We start from the raw sequence: 21706 nt of genomic DNA, 5'->3' as shown, positions 1-21706 counted from the left end.
CTTCTAAAGCACCTCACACCATAAGCATCAGGCCAGTTCATCCACACTCTCATCCAAAGCCCGCAGAAACCAATATAAATCTTTCTACTAATGCTAACACACTTTGCATCACAAACCCAACCAAGAAAAGCAAGAGTATAAAGGGCTAAATCCTGAAAGAACCTTCTCCTACAGAGGTCCTGTTGAAATCAGAGTTCATTTCACTAGAAGCTGATCATTCCAGTTTTTAACAGGCTAATAAATCAAAGACCACCTGGATACCCAGACTTCACCTCTGATACTGGGACATGAAGTGTAGATAACTGCAGTAGTAACTGCACGTAGATAAGCACATCTGCATGTTAAAGAAAAACATACTTAAAAGCAAGTCACATTCTTAGAAGACACCAGGATACAAGACAACAGCATCCAGGTAAAAGCAAGTCAGCTAAGTCATGCACGCCTCAAAAAACCATCTCAACCAATATAGCACATTTTAGCATTAAGTAATCCTCTGCTACCCAGGACAAGGGACTACTAAGTCAAGGGAGGAAGTTTTGTTGTAAAGGCCTGGATACACACTGTGTCTTTCACTTGTAATACAAACATAGTATGGAGGAACTATGTAGGTCCACGAATAAGAAATACTGTCTGTGTACACAGTATGTGTCAAAACATAATCCAAAAGTTATTCTTAAAACCAGAAAAATCAGGCATAAAGCATACAGATGGTATTTATACTTTCAATGCCACTTAGAAACACCCCTCCCTCCCTCACAGGAAAAAATGACTACCAATTATTTTCAGCTAGATGTTTTTATTGTTTGTTTTCTGACGTGTTTTCTTAAGTCTAAGCTCAAACATAGAAAAGGTATCTTGCAGGCAAGTCCCAAGGGGAGTCAACCTTCTTTTACAGAGTGGGTGCCATTCAAAACAATTAACAATCACCATAAAAAGACAGTGTGGATAGTTCCGAGTCCACCATCAGCACCCCCATTGCTCCTCTGAAACTTCTGGTGATGACATAATCACCAGCTCTTCCCAAGAAACAGGCTTTGCAATGTACTCATTTCACTCCAGCAGCACGTCTATGAGGTGCAGAACCAAGAAGTAACTGGATTTAAAAAAAAAAAAAACCAACAACCAAACAAACAGACAGAGTAATAAATGCAATTGCCACTGGAAAAAAGGAATTGGTGCCTCTTGACTCACTACTGCATGCCAAATTACGTCCCCAAACTACATCAAGTGGTCTAATAAAAGACGCTATGCCTCTTTAAACAGCTCACCTTAAGTTACCTTCTCTTGACACAAAGGGCTCTGCTATCTGAAAGGTTGCCCCAGCATATCAAGTTATTACTTCTGTTAAGTGGAAGTGTAATTGACTCTGCATGCTCTCAGTCCAAAGCAAACAGAAGACACTGCTAAACGTTGCTAAAATTCAAGAGAAGTCCTTAGTGCTTTTACAAAAGCAGACTAAGAATGTGTACACGTAGTTACTGTGGTTTGGCTGGCACAAGGTAACTTGATCACACCTCGTAGTTTTTAACATAAAGCTGCTTGCAACGACAGCAGCCCCAAATGCTGTGCTTTGACCTTCCTTAGTGCCTGCAATCCACCACAATATTCAAAAGCTGGTATAAAAGTGTTTTCTTTACACACACTGCTGTGCAAGGAACTTGGTATCATGACATTTCCAAAGAGGCCAAATGAGCAAGAACTAATGCTGACACTATAGGCACAAGGCCTGTATCTCTAGGTCCTTGTAGCTTCTAGAAAGAATGAGTTACTTCTTCTTAAGCTATATGCTACTGTTGTAGTCTCCCTTCAGTGCAGGGGCCCTGTCAGACTCCAAACTTAATTCGTTTCCCTACACTACCTCCAAATTAAAGCATTCCTCCTCTGCTTCCTCTTTCTCCCACCACATAATTTAGGGACAATTGCCATTTTAAACTGCTGAAGGAAACAAGCCCATCTATTGCCTAAAATGATCCATCTTTCTGTCTCTCCAACAGCATGTGAATGATCAGAAGAAAATACACTAAAGCAAGGACAGTTAGGAGCCTAACCGTGTTTGAAAATGGACACAGCCTTATTCTCAACTGGCTTACATCTTGCAGTTCTTATCAATGCAAAACTGATGTGAAAACACTATTCAGATTTGGTAGCATTTTACACCTAATTTACACTGAAAATATGAAATATTTTCAATATTTATTATTATATTCAAAATATGAAATATGAAATATGCTGCCGTGTGACCATGACTATGAGGAAAACCTTGAAGGCAGAGCTGTTTTACAGAAAACTAGTCATCTTAAATGATAAAGACAATACAATTGTATAACCTTGCTTTTAAAACTCGAGTGTCCTTCATTATACTGACATGAGCAACTAAAACTAGTCACAGGAGCACTTACTCATGCATAAACGCCAGCAAAATCAGACTCCGAGTTAATAGAAAATTCCAGCATTTCATTTTGCTCTGTGTGAAACCTCTATAGGATGAATCCCAGAGGACTGATAAGCAGTTGCAAAACTTCTGGTAGCAAGTACTCAACAGCACATTCAGACTATTTCATGGAAGCAAGAGTGACTTTATCTTGTGCTCTGTATGAGCAAAACCCCATGTTTGTAAACTACATCTACCTAAACATAAGCAAAAATTGTGTACACAATTATCTGGATGTATACTCTGGCAGTGACAGAGCAGCAAAGCAAGTTAACGTGCAGGAGTATCATCACAGAACAGTAACACAAATCCAGAGGGTGGAACAGAAAAATGATAAAATGGTTTATTGCTACTGTTCACTTTTTCCCTGTTCTGGGAAAGACGTATAATCTGTTCCAAAGAACACATCATTCAGGCAATCTGTAGTGATGTTGTGTTGTAAGATGTTCCTTCACTCCATCTACAACCACAAATCATAGAAGAGTATTTGCCTGAAAAGGGACTACAGAGAGCTACATACTCGCCAAACTTTTGTCCTTGTATTCTCTTTTCTCCATCTTAAGAATCGACAAACCTGGAGACAGGACCAAGTCTCCTAGGACAGAGGAACAGTAATGTGTTATTAAAGTGTGTACATAAGTGATTTCTGTCTTGGGATCTGAAAACCAAGTTTAATTAACCAGCTGAGTAGAAAGCACTGTTTATATAATGCAGACTATCTGCGGACTCTCACCCCAGTCATTCCACACAACCCTTTGTAACTGCTAGTCCACAGAACAGCAATTATTGCTGGTAAATACAAAGTAACCAGAAAGAAGGATCTAGTCACCAACTTTTACAGAGCTCAAGAAAGAAGTAGTGAGTGTTTAAAATAGAGGAAGTAGAGACCAACCCGAATTACACAGGCTACTAAATAATTCTGTAAGGGAAATACAGCTTCGTTGCTCCTTAAACTCTTAGAAATTTGTTTGTCATCAAATAGAAAGTTATTCAGTGCTAAAAGGATTTTGACAGTTTCTGCCACTGTCAATGAAAGACAATCCCGGAAAGAGTCTGAAGTCTTCTCCCTCTCTCCACCTGTACTCTGGAAGTCTGCTTTCTGAAATACTGTATACCTATGAGATAAGCCAGTGAAGAGCGTGATAAACTTGGAAAAAATTTAGCTGTGGGAGCAACTGAGGTCTGTCTATTGAATACTTGATCATCTGGTTGTCAGGCCACAGAACTGTAACTTGGTGGTTTGGGATTTTGTCGTTGGTTTCTAGTGTCTCCATTTTTTAAGATTCAGCTCCAGAGACTGTCTCCCATTCTGTGTTTGCAGAGCTCTTCCCTCAGTGGGTCTTTAATATTTCTTGGGCAATCTAAATGAGACTGCTGCCCAAAGAGCCAACACTTAAGGTTAGCTTCATGTTGCATTTAAGATAATCTAACCTTACACTGCTGCAGAGAGGTTTGTTTCACCTGTTCACTCTGCTCTATCGCATCATATCCATCTATTTTATCTATGTGTGCAGCAACAAGGCTGCTGCTTCAGTTTGCAGAATTGATGGAAAACTAATTAATTTGGGGGGTGGATTAGTAATCATTGGAGGAGTGAGAAGGGGACCACCTTCAGTGGAAGCTTGCTACTAGATTAAATGCAAAGATGAACTGCATTCTGCTTACAGGGATTTACAGAAGTTCCCTGGGTGTTTAGCTCAGTAGTATCTGCATATATGTTTTAAAACTATGGCTAAGCAAGTATCAAGTGGAATTCAACTCCTTTGTTACAGAATACTAATTTTTGTCAAAACCTCACACCAATTTTATCAAAGAGAGAGATCAAACCTCAATCAGGGCAGTTAAATACAAACATTCCCACTGCAAAAAAACAAAAGGGTTTTTCCAGACATTAAAAACTGGTAAACTCAGATAACTATATAAGATATGCAGGGCTCTCCTAGTGAACATTTATAGCAATTACTTGAAATTCTGATGTCACCTGCAATAGAAGCATCAGCTGGTAGTTTTAAAAACTTGATCGTATATTAAAAACTATGACCAATATTGTTTTCTGTGCATAAAGATAAACATCCTGCTCAAGGATCTGAACTCCTATTTAAAAACAAAACCAAACATTAAGAATAAAAAGCACTCAGTATGGTTCTGAGACACATATGTGGCTGCATTGCATATTCCCTGCCTACACTGACAGTGTGGGAGCTCTGTTAGTCATCTAATACGCATATTTGCTTGGCACAATGCCTTTACTTTCTTATGCAGGCAAGAAAGATGATCACCAGTTTATTGTATTCTTACATCTTCATTGCATGTTCATCAGTCAATATGACCAGGCATTCCCAATTCAAACTACAAGCTGTTAGACCAGTTGAAAGCGAATCCCAAGGACTGGAAGGTTGTTACGCATATCTGTAAACACAAGGGTGTCATTTTTCATTCATGTTACTTAGACATTTTTTGGTGGCACCTAACTAAATGTTTATTTTAAGAATAAGGACCTTTTATTGAATAGAAGCCTAATTTAGTTTTGCTTTTAACCCCGACACAGATCCTTTTACTGTCTTCAAGGACATTAGAGGTTCTCAGTTGGCTTGCTTTAACTATTCTTCTCTGCCTCTATTCTGGAGGAAGCTGGAGCAGAACATGAATTTAGCTTTCAAGTAAGGCTGTCATTAGACCTCCTTGCCCAGACTGCATCAGGATCACACGGATCCCATTCTTCTGAATCCCAGTTTAATTTAAACCATACAAAACACATACAAGAAAGGTATGACTTTTTAGAGTAAAGTTGAAGGTGAAATCTGAAGAGGAAGGGAGGAAGGCAGAATTTCCAGATGCCTCAACGTTGTCAGGCCTTAAACAAGTGACTCTGAATATTTCCCCTCCCAATGGCCCTGGATGCTGCAAATTAGTATTTTATCATGAGATACTTCATGTTACAACTTGCTTTGTATAGCATTAACAAAGCACCAACTCAATTGCTTTCTGACACACAAGGGAAGAAGTGCTCTGAGGGGAGGTAGCTCACGCTGTTTCTTAGGTATCCCTGTGGTGAATCCACTTAACACTGACTACTGTACTTATGTCAAGGATAAAACTGATGTTGCCCCGCTCCACTGCAGAAACTGGCAAGGCCAGCCTTCATGGGCAGTCTGGGACTGCCTTGCAGGACCTCTTCTAACCCTTTCCTTAAAGTGCCTTAGGCAATACAGGCTGCCATGTCTTTTGGTTTTGCTCCAGATGCACACAAGTTTGGATTCCTGAGGACTGCAGTGCTTTGGTGTAATGCCTGCTGACTGTGCTCAGTGTGTTAGTATCTAGCTGCAGGGAACAGCTTTTCACAAGCAGGAGTTCAGAATAGGTAAGATCTGGTCTGATCTAGTGGAGCTTTGTCTTTAAATTCTATGATGGTAAGACAGAAGAAATATGTGGGAAGCATCCACAATAATCAACCATCTCAAGTTAATTAGCAATTAATTTAGCGAGCTACTAAAGTCTAGCAAAAATGAATCCTGAGAGATTCTGGTCACAGTTACCCTGATGTAAATCTAGATTAACTCCTAGAGAGAACATCAATCTCCATGACAGTTACTTCAGATTTACACCCAGCTACTCTGCATTTGTGCACTTGTTTTCGCAGCTGTGTGGGAGATCTGTCTCAACACAAATCAGCTCTGCTCTCCTGCAGATTCTGCAAGGTACACAGTTACATTTCTGTAAAAATCTAACCTCAGTGAAATGGGAAAATTAAATTCTCTGCTCTGATGAAACCTAAGCCCCCTACATAACAGACAAAAGCCTTGCTACAGAGCCAGGCACTACAAGTGGTCACAATATCCTCCTTGGCTCTCAGTCTTCAGGCAGTAAGGATAATTCCTTCTTGCAAGATTTCATGAAGCACAACAGCAAGCATCAAAATTACTACATCCTTCTGGCTAGGACTCTTATGAATATTAAGAATACCTGCTCCACAGAGTACATAGTTTTGAGACCAGTCTCACAATCCTACAAAAATCCACGTTGAGTCTTTCAAAGTCATCTTTCTAAGAGGGTAAAGAGGGGGTAAACACCTTCTGGCCCTTAGCACTGCCCCATGTGATATACACTGCAGCTGCGTCAAAGAAATTTGATATGAAAAAGGAGTTATTGTCCTGCCACACAGCCCTTTGCCCTTCTACCAACTCTACATCCCCACCTCTGCCCAGCCATCACTTCCCCTTTCCTTTACCCCTTAAGCTAACTGCTGGATTAAATGATATAATGCACCTTTCCACTGACATGAATCTCAATCCAAGTAGTGCAGCACTGCACATGAAATTCTAAGTTGATTCAGGTAAGGAAATGTTTGTATGTTTCTCGGTGAGCCACAGTACGGGTCACATGTAACAAAGCAGAAACAGATCACAGGCCAGATACAAATGCTGTAATTCTGAATTCAACATATGTCCAGAGATCTTGTCAAATGGTTTGTGGAAACATTATGGAGAGATACTTAGAGCCACTTTTGCTAGATGGTTTAAGTTCACATGAAGAACTTGCATCAAACTGATTAACATGAGGATTTTTTTAAGCAAACTATAAATCTCCCCATATCAGCCTAATTTTGAAAGAATTGGACACACTCATACCTCCAATCTCACTAACAATTATGTTCACACTGCAGATCCTAATTGCCTCACCTAGTTTTGTCCTTTGCAAGAACAGAATATCTGATGGAGTCCAGAATCTGCTTGCTACTCCTTCATTTCATGCCATAAGTGGGGTTGATAGGGTTACTCAACATGATCCAGCAAGCTCAGAGCACAGTCTTCATGCATTCATAAGGATGTTGCAGAGCTCTGTTTAATTTTGGAATATTGTTTTCTGCTCTCATATGCAATATCACTCTGAAGACTGTTTTGCCATTAAATATTAGTGTAGATTCATGATCTCTCAGCATTGAGTCTCCATCAAAACAGTCTGATCAGCTTATGAGCAATCATCATACTAATAAAGCATATGGCATGCGCAAAGGTAGCCAAAATTTTCATGGTTCTCAGCATTTGTCAAGTTCAAATAGTGTAAGTCAAGTACATCCACAAGTCAGTCAACTCACAGAAGAACACACAGAAGAATATATGCCATCACTAAATAAGCCTTTGTCTTCAGTAGTATTCTAATTTTTTTTTTTTTTAAAAAGCACTATTTTCATGGTTAATGCCAGATTGGGGTGTGTGTGTGCATATTTTGAATCTACAAAATTGCTTGAAAAGGGACAGTCATTTTAGAGTGAAGCATTTTAAAGGACCCACTACTTCATTTACTCTCTCTCTCAAAAAAATAAAAAAAGATAAACAACCAGGTTTTTACAAGAAAGATAGAAAGATCAGTTCTCACTTAAGTATTTAAATTAAATGGCTGGGAAGTATTTGGCAGCCAACAACTTGAAAAAAAAATGGTCATTTTTAGGGTGATACGCTTTGAAAGGTAGTATATAATAGCTAAATAAATACTGGTCTTTTATAAAGATGACAGTTTAGCTAAGCAACTCTACACAAAACAATTTCTTCTACATAGGCCAGTTTGGTTCTTATAATTAGACTTCCCCAAAACTATTAAACATTTAAGAACTTGTCTACAGATACAACTTATGTCACGGTATAGTAGGATGAGCACCTTAAGAATAGCTATTCCAGAATGAGTATGTCCGTACACTAAGTTGTTTAGAAAGTTATTGCACAGTGATGTTATGTGTACAACCTGTAAGTAGTACAGAGTATTGTAGCATCCCACAACCAAAAACAATTCAACATTTTTCTGAGACTAAGCAAGATAATCTAGCCTCCAGATGTACCAAGAACTAAGTAAATCCCACAACACCCTATAATGCTTATCTCAACCTCCATAAAATTACTAGGCAGAAATAAAGCTAGAATTACACATAAATCTCAGGTGCCTTTTCTAAACTTAACTGAGCTTCACCAACAGGTGAGATAGGAATTCAGCTGGTTACTGAGCGCTGGGTATGAATATCCTGCTTCATTTCTAGAAGACTAACAGGACACAAAGCAATCTGTCTTTATACCATTTTTCCACGATTTCCCCAGCTGACTCATCCTCCTGTCTAAAGTACAGCAGAAGGGTGAAACAAGAGTTTTTAAACAGAGATGAAAGTAAAACAACGCAAAACAGAATCTCCTATATTATCAGAATCGAAATTGCTTTGTATAGTAGCAAGAGCTAGACTAAAACCAAAATTGGATGTCAATTTGCAAACTGCCATTAAATTTCAAGGAAGCTAATCCACCAAATAGCATACTGCACCCTAGAGAGTCCTTAATTAACAGTGTCACATTTGCAATAGGCTAGTTAAGGTTGTGTCAGCATTTACATTATAAATCCCTAATTATATGGTAGCAAAATAATGGTGAAACTCACTGAAACATGCTATACAGGGTTCCACTCCAGGAAGACAGATTCTGGGAGGAAGGTGGGGAGAAAGTGTCAGTATCAGGGTAGATTGGATTTTATGTTTTAATCTGAAAACACCAAAAAAAAAAAAAAAGGCATCTTGGAACCATTTAAAGTTCCTAAAGTGGTGAACATTTCATCAGGCATTTAAGGCCAAATCCTGGAGGTGGTAAATGCTCTTGACTCTAATCTCAGTGGTACATACGGGTGGTTAGTATACCCCCAAAGAATGAGTGATTACCAGTGTCTAAGTACTCATTTGTATCAATGGTCATTAAAGCACATGGCTGTTTCTGGGATCTGGAACACAGTCCATCTGTACTTGCTCTGTTATTCTTGGTTTAGAGAGCTTGATCCTGCTTCCATCACATAGCTGATGTCCATAATCCAGGGTCAGGAAGATAAGCACTATAAACTTCCAAACACGATGAAACATACAGTATATTTAAGAGCTTTATGCACAGAATGTACTTTGCATTAGATGGAGCATTACTCTCCCCTTGAGGTTTATACGTGGTAAATTTCACAGTATTTTGGCATTGTTTCTTTGATTAGAAAATATATAGTATCAAATTTGGAACTTCTACAGCTTCCAACCCCATCAGCTGGAGCAGAGCATGTGCCTCTGACTTCTAATTCTTGGAAATGGATTGCAGTAGTGAGGAGGGGAATCAGCATTAGACAGTGTTAAGAGAGCAGACAGAAGCACTTCATGACCATCCAAATCTGAAGTGGTCTCAGTACTAAAGTAAGGCCAGTAAGGTTAAAAGTAAGGATGGTAAGGTCAAAGTAAAGCCAGTAAGTGGTTTCAGTACCAAATGGAGGCCCATCTGCTGACAGCTTCCATCCTTCATTGTCCTGAGGTCCAAGCACTGGTGCCCCTAAATGTCCTGTGATATCCCACTCTGCATCCTTCAATATTTCTGTTACTTTCACAGAGGTACACATGTGCCCAAGAACAGCCTTCAGAGTGCCTCAGGCCTTGGGTGCAGCCAGGTCTGTCTCACTTGTGAACCTCAGCCAACTGGCAGTGGGGCATAGCAGAATCCTCCTTTTATCCTGCCCCATGCATTGTGGCTGTGTGTCCAGGTGGCAGCAAAACGTTATCAGGGTCCCAGGACCATGCCACAGCCTCCCCTGCTTGGGCCCTGCTGGCTTCAGAATTGATTACTACCCATTCAAAGCACCTACCCATGGAAAAAACAGTATGTTTTTTCCAGAGTCCAGTTCTGTAGCTCAAAAGAAAGTGGCATTTTGTTATGACTTAACGAGGAAGCTGGGTATAATAACTCAGGTCCTAGGTCAGGACTCAGGAGCTTTCCACCCTGTCGATATAAGACTTCCCACATTGCCTTAATTGTACTTAAATGTATTAAGTACTTGGAAACTACAAGCTACAAAAGGGCCATATATACAACTATGTGAAACGTGACCACCCTTAATGTACCCAGGTTTGAAGAGCTTATCCATTCACATTAAGACCCTATAACTCAACAATCAAGACTCTCATCCTGACTAGCAATTACTGATTAGAAATCATAGTGTAACTCAAAACCTTGCCTTTCACACACTGTTGTCTCCCCATAAACACGGCATAAACCATGGTGAGTCTGACCTTCTTGCATAATTCCTCCCTTTCTACAAACAGGTTAAGTTTATTAGCATGGTAAGTTGATTTTAAGAAGGATTTGATCAGAGAGCAGACAATGAGCTAGAAAGAGAACGGTTTTCTTGTTGCTACTATTGTACCAAATGGCATCTTGCTGTTTGTTAAATAGCTGCCTTCTCAGGTTTAATAGCTCCATTGATCTTGGGGTGCCGCGCCTCACTGAAGGGAGCAGAACTTATCCCAAAATGATGAATCCAGCACCTCAAATCATCAGTGTATCACTACTGTATGCATTTAACCTTGCTGCCACAGCCTTAAAAATTAATGAGTTCTCTAGGGAGTATACAGACATAATGCTCAAAGGAAGCTGCTGCCAATACTGCTGTCCTCTCCCTAGACACCACTTTAAGTCAAAACAGAATAGCAGCTTTTACCACCCAGCAGAGTACCAGGATCCTTTGAGACAGAAAAAATACCTATGCTTGTGAGGACAGGCCTTGAAATTTCCCAACCTGCAAGCCATCACCATGTAGTCCAGTCTTGTTCCCTACACCATCTGGGGGATTTGTCATCAAGTTCAACATGAAGAGGAATTAAGCTTCATTTTGGGATAACTTCTTAAGTTACCTTGGTCCAAGTTTTGTGAAGATGCTAAACCTTGCTTGGAAATAATGACCTGCATACAAGTAAAGGCAGTGCTTAGTTTCTCCAGCTCTAGCACTAACTTGATTTCTCGCTTCTCCTTTCTGTACAGCAGTTAACAAAACACCCACAGATATGATATGGCATATACACAGAAACACAGGTCAGCAGAGTAATTTACGTAAGGTCCCTTCTTTAAGGAACTATCTCATGCAAAGGACAACATCACAAATGGGGCTCTGCTTCTGCAACATATTCTTCAAGTGTGAATGCCTGGTGAGTGCAGAGGGGAATAGGAATAATCACTCTCTCACCCTTTCCAGTCCTTGCTTTTCATGGCATCACCACACACAAAAGACACAAAAGATAAAACAGCTTCTTTTGCTTTCCAATCCCTTCGCTTCCCCAAAAACTCTCCCCACATCAACCAGTGTCACTGAGAAATAGTCTACCAAAAAAAGATTCAGAAATCCTCAAACAAAATGGGTTAAGCATTCAGAATTATCATCAATTAACAGCTCCAAAATGACACAATAAGAGATTAACACAGCAGAGCAGCTTTAAAACTTACGCTGATCTAAGGTCTGAGACCAGTTCTTGAACAACAGGAAAAAAAATGCTTCTCTAGGACAAAGAACGAGTATCATGCAAATCACTATGACTAGCAAGCAAGGTTTTATTTAGCCTGACATGTTAGCAGGACCTCAGATTTCTGCTCACCTCTAGCTCTGGTGAATTATGAAGCATCAGCTCCTAAAATCATGCAGCACCCAAAGAAGAAAGTTGGCAATCACAAGCAGGTAGACTCAACGCTTAAGTTCAGTATTTCAGGAAATGGCCTAGAAATAGCTGGATGGATTAACGTGGCATTTTCTAGGACCACTACTGGTTTGAAGATGATATTTTCAAGTAATTGAAATTATCAGCTAGTAACATTCCAGACTAATAACCTGTAATAAACTTGAGATCAAGGATGCTGGATGTCATAAAAGCAGAGTTAACCACAAACACTCCTCAGAAAGCTTTTTGTCTGAATCTAAGTAAGATCTACAAGTTACCACTGCTGCTACTGGTATTTAGGGGTCTAGAAGACCCTTCACATGTTGTATTTTTCACCATGTGAAAAATTGTCATTAACTCTCAAAACTGACCCGAAATCCTTAACACTTCCAAATGCACTGTACACCTTGCTAAAGGACAAACACACAACAGATTGTAACAAAAGGACTAAAGAAATCAGGCAACTGCAGTAGCATATCCTAGCCTACCTCACAGTATTTCCCCAATTCAAAATCATAAAAATATAATAATTTTTCCCCCAAAATTCATGTTAGATGAATTAGATCAGCTACTGTATTCAAGCAACACTAGTAAATATTAGGGAAAAAAAAAGTACAAAATATTCGAAGCCGTTTCATGAAGTAATTTCTATATAATCTCCATAGTTCTAGCTACTTATACTTCATCTATAGTTCTCTGGGGTGTTCATCTACATATAGTGTTCATCTAGATGTCATCACACATTGAACCCCTTTGATTTACTTTAGCTGACACAGGTAATTAGCTCTCCAGAGATTTGGAACTTCCTTCTCATCATTGCTCATATTTTTTTGCCTTGGCTGCTTGTTTCTGCTAAAGCACTCAGTTGCCACTAATTTTATACTAAACAGAGACTTTTCCCAGCTAAGCTGTTCACTGGATTTACGGGCAACCTGCTGCATGCTGTGTCTTCGGACATTATCAATGTAGGCTTCCAGGGAAAAGCTGCTTCTTTCATACCTGGACTACATCAAACAGAAGCTGCTAATCTGAGAGGATGTAGTGGACAAAGAGGACAGTTTGCACTTCCTAGGTTTGAAGCCTTTGTGGCAGGTTACTCAGATCTTTGTGAGAGAAGAGAGCAAAATACATGGCTAGAGGAGATGACACTGGGGTTGGAGAAGCGACAGACACAGATGGAAAGGATGAGAGCCATACACAGAGCAGCAGATTGATATCAGCTGAAAAAATGAAGGAAGAAAAAGCTTGTAGATGCAGCTAGGAAACTATATTCCAAACCAGAATAAACAACAGGTTTCAAGGACAGTAAATCAGCTTAGAGATCAGCTCTCAATTTCTACTTCTGTTCAGTATCAACAACGAAGGGAGTAAGTGGGATGCCTTAATAAAGCAAATTCCCAAATGACAGCAAACACTATTCCAGCTAGCTTTGGACTGCCTTCTCTTTCCAGTGTAATCAGCAATCTCACAGGCACAGTTTTACAAATCCCAGGCCACCAGATAAATGCCAGTAGGCTGTGACAGAACATAGTAAAGCCAGAGACAGTGTTAGCAGGACCTGACTTTTAAGCAAGCTTGCCAACCAGAAGAGAATCTTTTTCAAAATCTGAGGTACCAAGCTAATGGTCTCCTCTGTCCAAACACAGGAAACAGTACCATGCCTGAATCAGTATCTTACCACTGGCACAATTTTTTGTGTTAAAAAACCTTTATGTAGCATTAAAGTCATGCCCAGGACCAACACAAAGCAACAGTTCTCAATTTAATGCAAGCTAATATAATGTAATCTAATCCACTCAAGGATAACAGATTGAAAACTGATGTTCTGAGCTGTACAGAATACACCGCAGATAAAACATATTGTTGCTTAATTGCTGGTTCTCTCATTATCTAGTATCACTACAAAACTTTAGAGCACCAAGTCTCCATTTGTGATTTCCTGCCCACTGGCAACACATAAACTGTAGCAAATGGCCAAAACTATATTCAGGAGCAAGATCTACAGTGTTTCCAATCAGGAGTTTGAAGGGATAGGGTGCCAGAGACTGCATATGAAATTCGAAGGGACAAAGACAATGTTTTTTCCTAAAAAATTCAGGATGTACACTGTTGTACATGATGCTGAAAGCTCAAAAGAGATACAAGTTAAGAAGAAATGGCAGTGCTTACTTCAGGGAAAAAATACATAATTTAGAAACTAGAGATGTTATAAAATGTACATAGCATGGAGAACATTACACAGCCTTGCAGTAATTTACCACAAAGAGCAGAGTACTTAAGGGTCTGAAAACACAGTTTAAGACACTAAGTAATGGGCTAAAACACACAGCATTTGGGCACTCAACTCCTTATGTATTTCAGTGCAAGCTAGGCATCATGTAAGCATGTGAGAAGTCCCCCTCTAATTTAAAAGAAAATGTTAACTATTTTAATTATGTGGCCATTCTAAACGGGCTCTGAAGTGCAGAAGCAATCACCAGCAGAATAAAATAGCCATAACACGCCTTTTAGTCATAGGATTTGTTACAATAATTCAACAAAGCTCCCAGCAGTTTCATAACAAAGTAGTCACATCTGCAGTTTCACAGAAATGATCATGTCTGTGCCAACGTTTCATCTTATGAATGTTTGCAGGCTCTGATTTCCATGTTTAGAAGAGGACTGAAACCAGCCAATTAGTTAAATTATTCCACCTCTCTGGCTTGCTATTCTCAAATTTAAGGAGCAAGTGCTTCAGTCAGTGTAATGGAATGGTGGCAGTGATCTGTACTGGCAAGGGAGGCTCTGCTCCTAAAGGAAACAGCTACAGACAAGCCCCGGGCTGGTAATATGCACTGTTACTGAGACTGAAAATGAGGGAACAGATGCTGTTGGAGTACCAAAAGGAAGATGTTCTGGAAAAGAAAATAAACAAATCTAGCCATACTCAACAAGTCAAGGTAAAGGAAGGAAGCAGCAAGTCTCTGTTGCTAAAAGTAAAACAGGCTCTGCAGAACCATAAGAAAAACATGTACTGCCCGATGAATAAGATGGATCCCCTTTCCCAGAATCTCTGGATTATGCTAGGAAAAATATTAAGCATATTTACCTGTATTAAAAAAAAACCAACCAAACAGGCAAGTTTGTTCAGTGAACTGACAGTAAATTCAGAAGTGGTATCATATACCCAAGGGAATGCTTCAAACGATATCTCTGGCAAAATAAGTACTTTCATAGAGAGGCTGAATCAAGATGCCTTGCTTGCTTTTAAGTGTCCTGACCTAAACAGTATGACCTAAATCTTGCAAGAGTGGAGAAAAATGAAACCTCAAGCCTCTAAGGACTCTCACTGCCATTAGCAGTCTTGCAATATTCTGCCTTCCTTATTATTTTATGCTAGTATATGCTTGTATTTTAAATAGCTCAAATTTTGGTCAAGTCCAAGACACCAGTATGAGATGCAAAATTCCATTACTGGTTGAGAAACACAGGGAACGCACCCAGGGAGATACAGCTGCCTGCCTTCTGAGTAGGTAGCAATGCAACAGCAGAATTGCAAGAATAGGTCTCCAAAGTGGCTGTGTGGAAAAGCTTCTGGTGCTTTTGTGTGTTGCCACCACAGCTGCACATGAGAATTGTCAACCTACAACCCATGGACTGCTTCTGACAACCCAATTTTCAAAGACCAGCTGGGATCATTGAGCAGGTTCAATGGACTGTTATGCTCTCCCACACTTTCCTCAAACTAAGAAGAACTTCTCATTTCCTCCTCTCCCCATCCCCTTACCATTCACTTACAATCTCATTCTACACATGAAGTAAATGTGTGTGTGAAGTAAAGCTGTGGTCCTGGCAAGCTGGTGGGAAGCAGGAATGGGGCGACAAAAAACAACCCTTCTTTAAGACTGAAATTAGATTAGTATCTGTCTGCACCCCCCCCATCTCCTCCCCCCCCGGCCAAAAAAAGGCTAGTTACTGTGGGTTTATCCCACCTCAGCTTTTTGAATACTGCCTTCCAAAAGGATCCAAAGCTTATTATACTCCAATGGAGCCCTCCCTTTATCTCACATCCATAAAGTATTCACCTCCCCTAAAAAAGTCTGCAATGCCTTTGGCTGCTAAAAATCTCCTGCCATTGAAGCAGTGGGAAGAGAAGGATGTTAGTAATTGGAATGACCTGTTTTTACAGACTGCAAGTCATCTATTATGAAAATAGTTATTACTTATAGCACCTGAGAGATACAGTTCAGAACAAATACCCTCACCATGCAAAATTCTGAGCATTTTTCAGTAGTTTTGGTTGTTCAATGATATCTGAAAAAGCTCTCTGCGTCTTTACAAAATGCCAGCACTTTTATTTCCTAATAAACTCTAAGATACCATTAGAGGCTCATGATACTGCTGGTGTTAAAAACAGAGCATCTTCTCCCACTGAAGGGGAGTAGCAACTATCCACAGGGAAAAAGGAAATATTTGTCTCTCAGGGTAAAAACCACTAGGATTGCTATTTTCTGGGGTGCGGAATTAGGGAAAAATGAGACACAACCTCATTTTGAAAGTGAGGTATACATTCATCCAAATTAATTAATCATCTAAATTCACCTAAGCCACCCCTGCTAATCAGCAGAGAATTAAACTATATAGCAAACTACTTACGTTATTGTTTAATGTGATTTCAATAATGGAACAAGGTATGCACAAACTTAATATTAAATTCAAATGGTCCTGTAAGCTTTGACTGAATCTTTAAGGATGTGAAATTCCAAGTATCTGCGTCTAAAAGTCAGAAACAATATAGGTAGGTTATGAAAAAAAAAATTAGCTGAAAGGAAGTATAGATGAAATAAAGATTCCAAATTTTATGTCCTCAGTAAAAACATTCTTCTCTAAAAGATTTTAAATTTAAGTTCAATCACAATTTCAGAATATGTTTTAACTCGCAGGCCAACACTGAATTTGATGTAATACTTCTTTTGATTCTCATTTGCAATGATTTCATAGGCTGATATGATCCCAAGATGCAAATACTCCACTGACAAATACTTAGGAGCTTGACATGAAAAACATAACTTACAACTCACATATTACAAGGAAAACGTGAAATACTTACTGTTTTTTACCAAAATTTCTACAAATAATTTACTTTTTTTTTAAAGGACAATTTCCTTCAAGCACCTTGTTTGTTGCTTTACATGGATCAACAGCCCCCACCATCCTATGTCTGCTACTTTGACATTTATTTCAAACAATTTTATACTTTACTGACTTATGTTTAGAGATTAGTGCTACTCTCACACCAATTTTCAACATTTAATTCATAATGACACATAACGCAAGTTACCTTTACCTGTACCCCTTGCATCTGAGCATAGGGTATGTATCTCCAGACACACAGAGAACTCACAGGATCTAGGGAGATTGCACTTTCTAGGTATAATTCTGATTTCAGTAAATATGCATTTCAAGAAGTAATAAACGTCAGAGTCACTTCTCTGCTGCACTAGTAATACAAGATGCATCATTACCTGAATAAACAGCTACAACTGTAAATAGAAAGTATTCTAAATAGAAGGTATTCTGTTTACTATACAGATACAGAACAAACATGAGAGTTGCTATCTAGGAGAATTTTCAACCTTAACTTCTCATATTGGGTTTACAGATGAAAATATATATCTTTACCAAAGCACATGTACTTTGAAGATCTTTGTGCTTTTGTTACACTTCAATTTGCATTGTTACTGGGCTCCTTTTGTTGTTTTATTCTCCTTTAGGTTTAGATGTGATTTCACCAGCTTCTGCAATAGTAAGTTCTGTCTAAGAGTCTGTCTACGCAGGGGTACCTACCAAAATAGCCATTTTGAATACTTAGGCATATACATTTCCATGTTCATAGTCTGCTTCTGTAAGAGGTGTGCATGTGTGGAAAATAAACTTGGTACACTAATGTTATCAAATTTCCATATGTAAATTAGCCTTCCATTTCCCAATGAAATACATCCATCTCCTGCATCTCTCAGGGTCACATAGAAATAAATGACAGGATTTGATCACTGCTTACTTATAAATAGAAACATACTGTGCAAGATTGCTTTCTGCGTTACTGTTCCTTACAAGAGCTGTGTAATGAAGGTGAAAGGAAATGGAAGGCAGAGATAAGATTCTTTCACTTTTTGAAATGGAAAAATCTAAGTCCACTGGACTTGCCCACTAAAATATCCACTAATTTTATTTTTTTTTTCCCCCAGGAATCATAGAATGGTTCAGGTTGGAAGGGACCTTAAAGATCACCTAGTTCCAACCCCCCTGCCATGAGCAGGGACACCTCCCATTAGACCAGGTTGCTCAAAGCCACATTGAGCCTGGTCTTGAACACTTCCAGTTATCAATCTTGTATCTGCCGAGTGTAGTGCTATTTTTGTATTTAATATTGGAGTTACAACTGTGTAACATATTTCAGGCACAATACGCAGTGTTGTGTCCTAACCTCCTGACCTATAACCTGTTCCCTACTGACAGGACTCTATACTCCAAAAAGCCTCAGTGATAAAAAAGATTTTGCAAGGGTATGGACATCACTAATAAAAAATATTTTGCATATTTAATGACATTAATGACCTTTGTCAACTGCAAGTTTCAACCAACCTCTGCACATGAACCAATATCTTTGGAACACACAGCTTTCAAAATGGAGACTCTTTGGAACCAGTAGTTTTAGTCATGCTGTAAAGCTTACACAATCCATTTCCTAGATTTCCTAGCAGTGACAGTGCTAGAAACAGAGTAGTTCAGAAATGATGGGTGCCAATCTCAGGTTCACCAGGGTAAATAAAATGACCCTCTAATGTAGAGGGAGTCAATTCACACTCACTTAGAGAAAACCTAGTTGCTCCATAGTTATAGTAGTGTAACTGAACAGAAACAAACGCATCTACGCAGGTCTGAAAGCAGACTTTAGCCCACTATTGTGTTTCTTCAGTGCAATAACTTCTTCTAAAGTCAAGGACATCTAGTTCTCCTTAAGACTTACAATTTCAGACTAGATTACGGTGCCATCCTATACTGTCAGCGTCTGCCAAGAACTCTGGAGTTCTATCCGCCATCAGCTTCTTTAAGGAACATTCTTATCTTGCACAAAACTGCTGTCTTCAGAGTCCTGGGTACTCATCAGCACTTTTAATGAAATGTGATCTGTGGACAAATGAGTGGTAGAACAATTCTAGTGATATATGAATTATAACATTTGAATGATTTAAAAAAGCAGTGTAATTAAGACTAGCAGTATCATAGCTTATGCAGTTTGATGAAGTGGTGTAGGCATACAGACATCAGTTTGGATACTGACATGCTAGGTCTGTGCATAACAGTGGGCAAAACTAGCGAGCAGGCTCTGCACAATGCAGCTGTTAGTAACTTTTCACTGAAACATTCAAAATCCATCTGAACCTCTGGCACATCCAGAAGTACGAAATTTACACACACAGGATCATAAAGTTCAGTATCATCCTAAACAAATTATGCATATAAAAGCTACTACATACAGTCGTCACTCTTTCTACACTCACTGCTATTTGGACCCACCATCGCTTATTCAATTCTTTTTAAAAAGATGGTCTAAATGGCTTTATTGTACTGCAGTGATTGACAAGGCTAGTCTGAAGGTGTTCATCTGATGACATATAAGGGAGATCACAATCTCCCTGTACCTTAAGCAAGTTGCTTATACCCGAAAGGTGAGTTTGTGGCAAAAACAAGAGTTCCCTTTAACACGTGCAGTTGTGTCCACAAGTCAGCATTGCTATAAAAATGCAGAAAGTTGCACTATCTAGCCAAATGAAGTAGAATGAAACTAGTTATGATACAGAATCACAAAGAAATCATGAAACAATTTTATTTAATGCTAGAGGTCCACCTCTTAAAAATACTAAATATTTTGGGCAGCTACCCTTGACCTTAAACTAGGGTCAAACTGTAGCCTTCTACTACACCAGCCTCTTAGAGCTGCAAAAAGGGGTTAGAGTCCCACTGAAACAAGATATGAAAGGCTGCTCCTGCCTCAAACAGGTTAGGAGGCAGGTTACACGCAGTGGATCACAAGGTAAGGAAGGGCTAAGAGGAAAAAAGGCACAAACCAAGAACATACAGAACCACTTACTGTAATTCTAGCTGGTCACAAATCAGGAGTCTTACAACGCAGAAGGTCAAATCTGATTTCTAACATACAAATTATAACCATACTAGCTCTTTAAAACGTTGCTCAAAATCACAGGTCAAGTTGGTTCTGCACCATTAAGGGAAGAGTCTGAAAAAAGCCAAAAAAGAATTACTATGCCTGAGCTCCACAGTGAGAGAAAAAAAATGCTGTCACCTTCCAGAGCCATTAAAGACCCTTGCCTTTCCTGAATATCACGGCTCACTCACCATGCAGTAGCACACATACATACGGCATACACATACTCTGCACCTCTTCTGGCCTTATTCTGCTAAAGATGCTTTAGTACAAATCACCTCTTCAGTTATTAACTTTCACTTGCATGCTTTATTTCCTGGGAGTCTCAAATACCCTCTAAAGTAGAAACACTTTATATCTGAAAAGTAAAGTCTTTAAAGCTTCATCTTAAACCAAGAACCCATGCCCTATCACAGGTTGAATCTTGGGTCACATCAGTCAGACTTTGCTGTGGTTTACACAGGATAAGAAGCAAACCAAAAGAGAACTGCGACAGCAAAATTCTCAGTGATTTTAGTGAAGATGGAATTCTGTCATGCATCTTGTAAAAAGCTACAATTCAGAAAGCCTCTTCTACAAAGCCTACAGTGCTCTAGTCTCCACTGTCTCTTCTGCCTTTTGACTCAACATCTCACAGGAGAGAGTGATCTGGTTAAGCAACTAACAACCAACAAAACATAGGAAAACTCCCTGTGTTTGTGGAGATAGACCAAGCACTGGAATTCTTTTATGTATTCTGTTAGGCAAATTTATTGATTTTATTCTGGAAACAGAAATTTCCTAATTTGTACATTACCTTCACTCCCTTTGTTGAACAAACTTGACTTCCCTATCTCATCTCTTCCATCAACAAGCCCAAACCAGAGCTAAATGGCTGATCCTTTTTAGGCAGAGGCAGAAAGTCAGAACATAATTTTGTGATTTTTTTTTTCCTCCCGTGCTGCAAATCAGTGTAATTGCACCTGCTGCAGCAGCATCTGCCTTTCCAGATACCGAGAAAGCAAATACTGGAAAGCATCTTGCTACATAAAGGAATTTTGAGATCCAGAAAAGAATATAAATGCTCATAAATAACTTTTCTTCCCTCCTCCCACCTTTTTTTTTTAAAGCATAAACTGCATAACAGAAAACAGCTCTTCCATTTCAAACCAGCTTAGGTATTTAAAAGCTGAATGCATTCATTTGCTTTTCTGCGTTACCTTATCAATATTAATATCACAAGATGCATGCTATAATAATTCAGATTTGCATTACTGTCGTGTATTCTACCATTTATCACACTAAATTGTTACTAAATTGATGGTCTTGCTATTTAAAGGCTCTTGTTCTCGTTTTACATGCATGACATTCAGTTGGCAATTCTCTCTGCTGTGGAGCAACAAACATTTTAATGCTTACTCCTTAAACCACAATGATAATGTTAATACTATAAATAATGCCTATTCAATTATAATAAAATGAATTATACAAGCAAACACAATGTGCTTACCTCCCTGAGCATACCTACTGAAAACTTTGGGACTTACTATATGCAAATGTAAAATAAGAGTTCTGGTGTCCATTTTATTCACATTCAAGTCCACAA

The sequence above is a fragment of the Numenius arquata genome, chromosome 6, assembly GCF_964106895.1.
Source record: "Numenius arquata chromosome 6, bNumArq3.hap1.1, whole genome shotgun sequence".
Lineage (NCBI taxonomy): Eukaryota > Metazoa > Chordata > Aves > Charadriiformes > Scolopacidae > Numenius > Numenius arquata.
Note: the sequence above shows the minus strand (reverse complement) of the source record.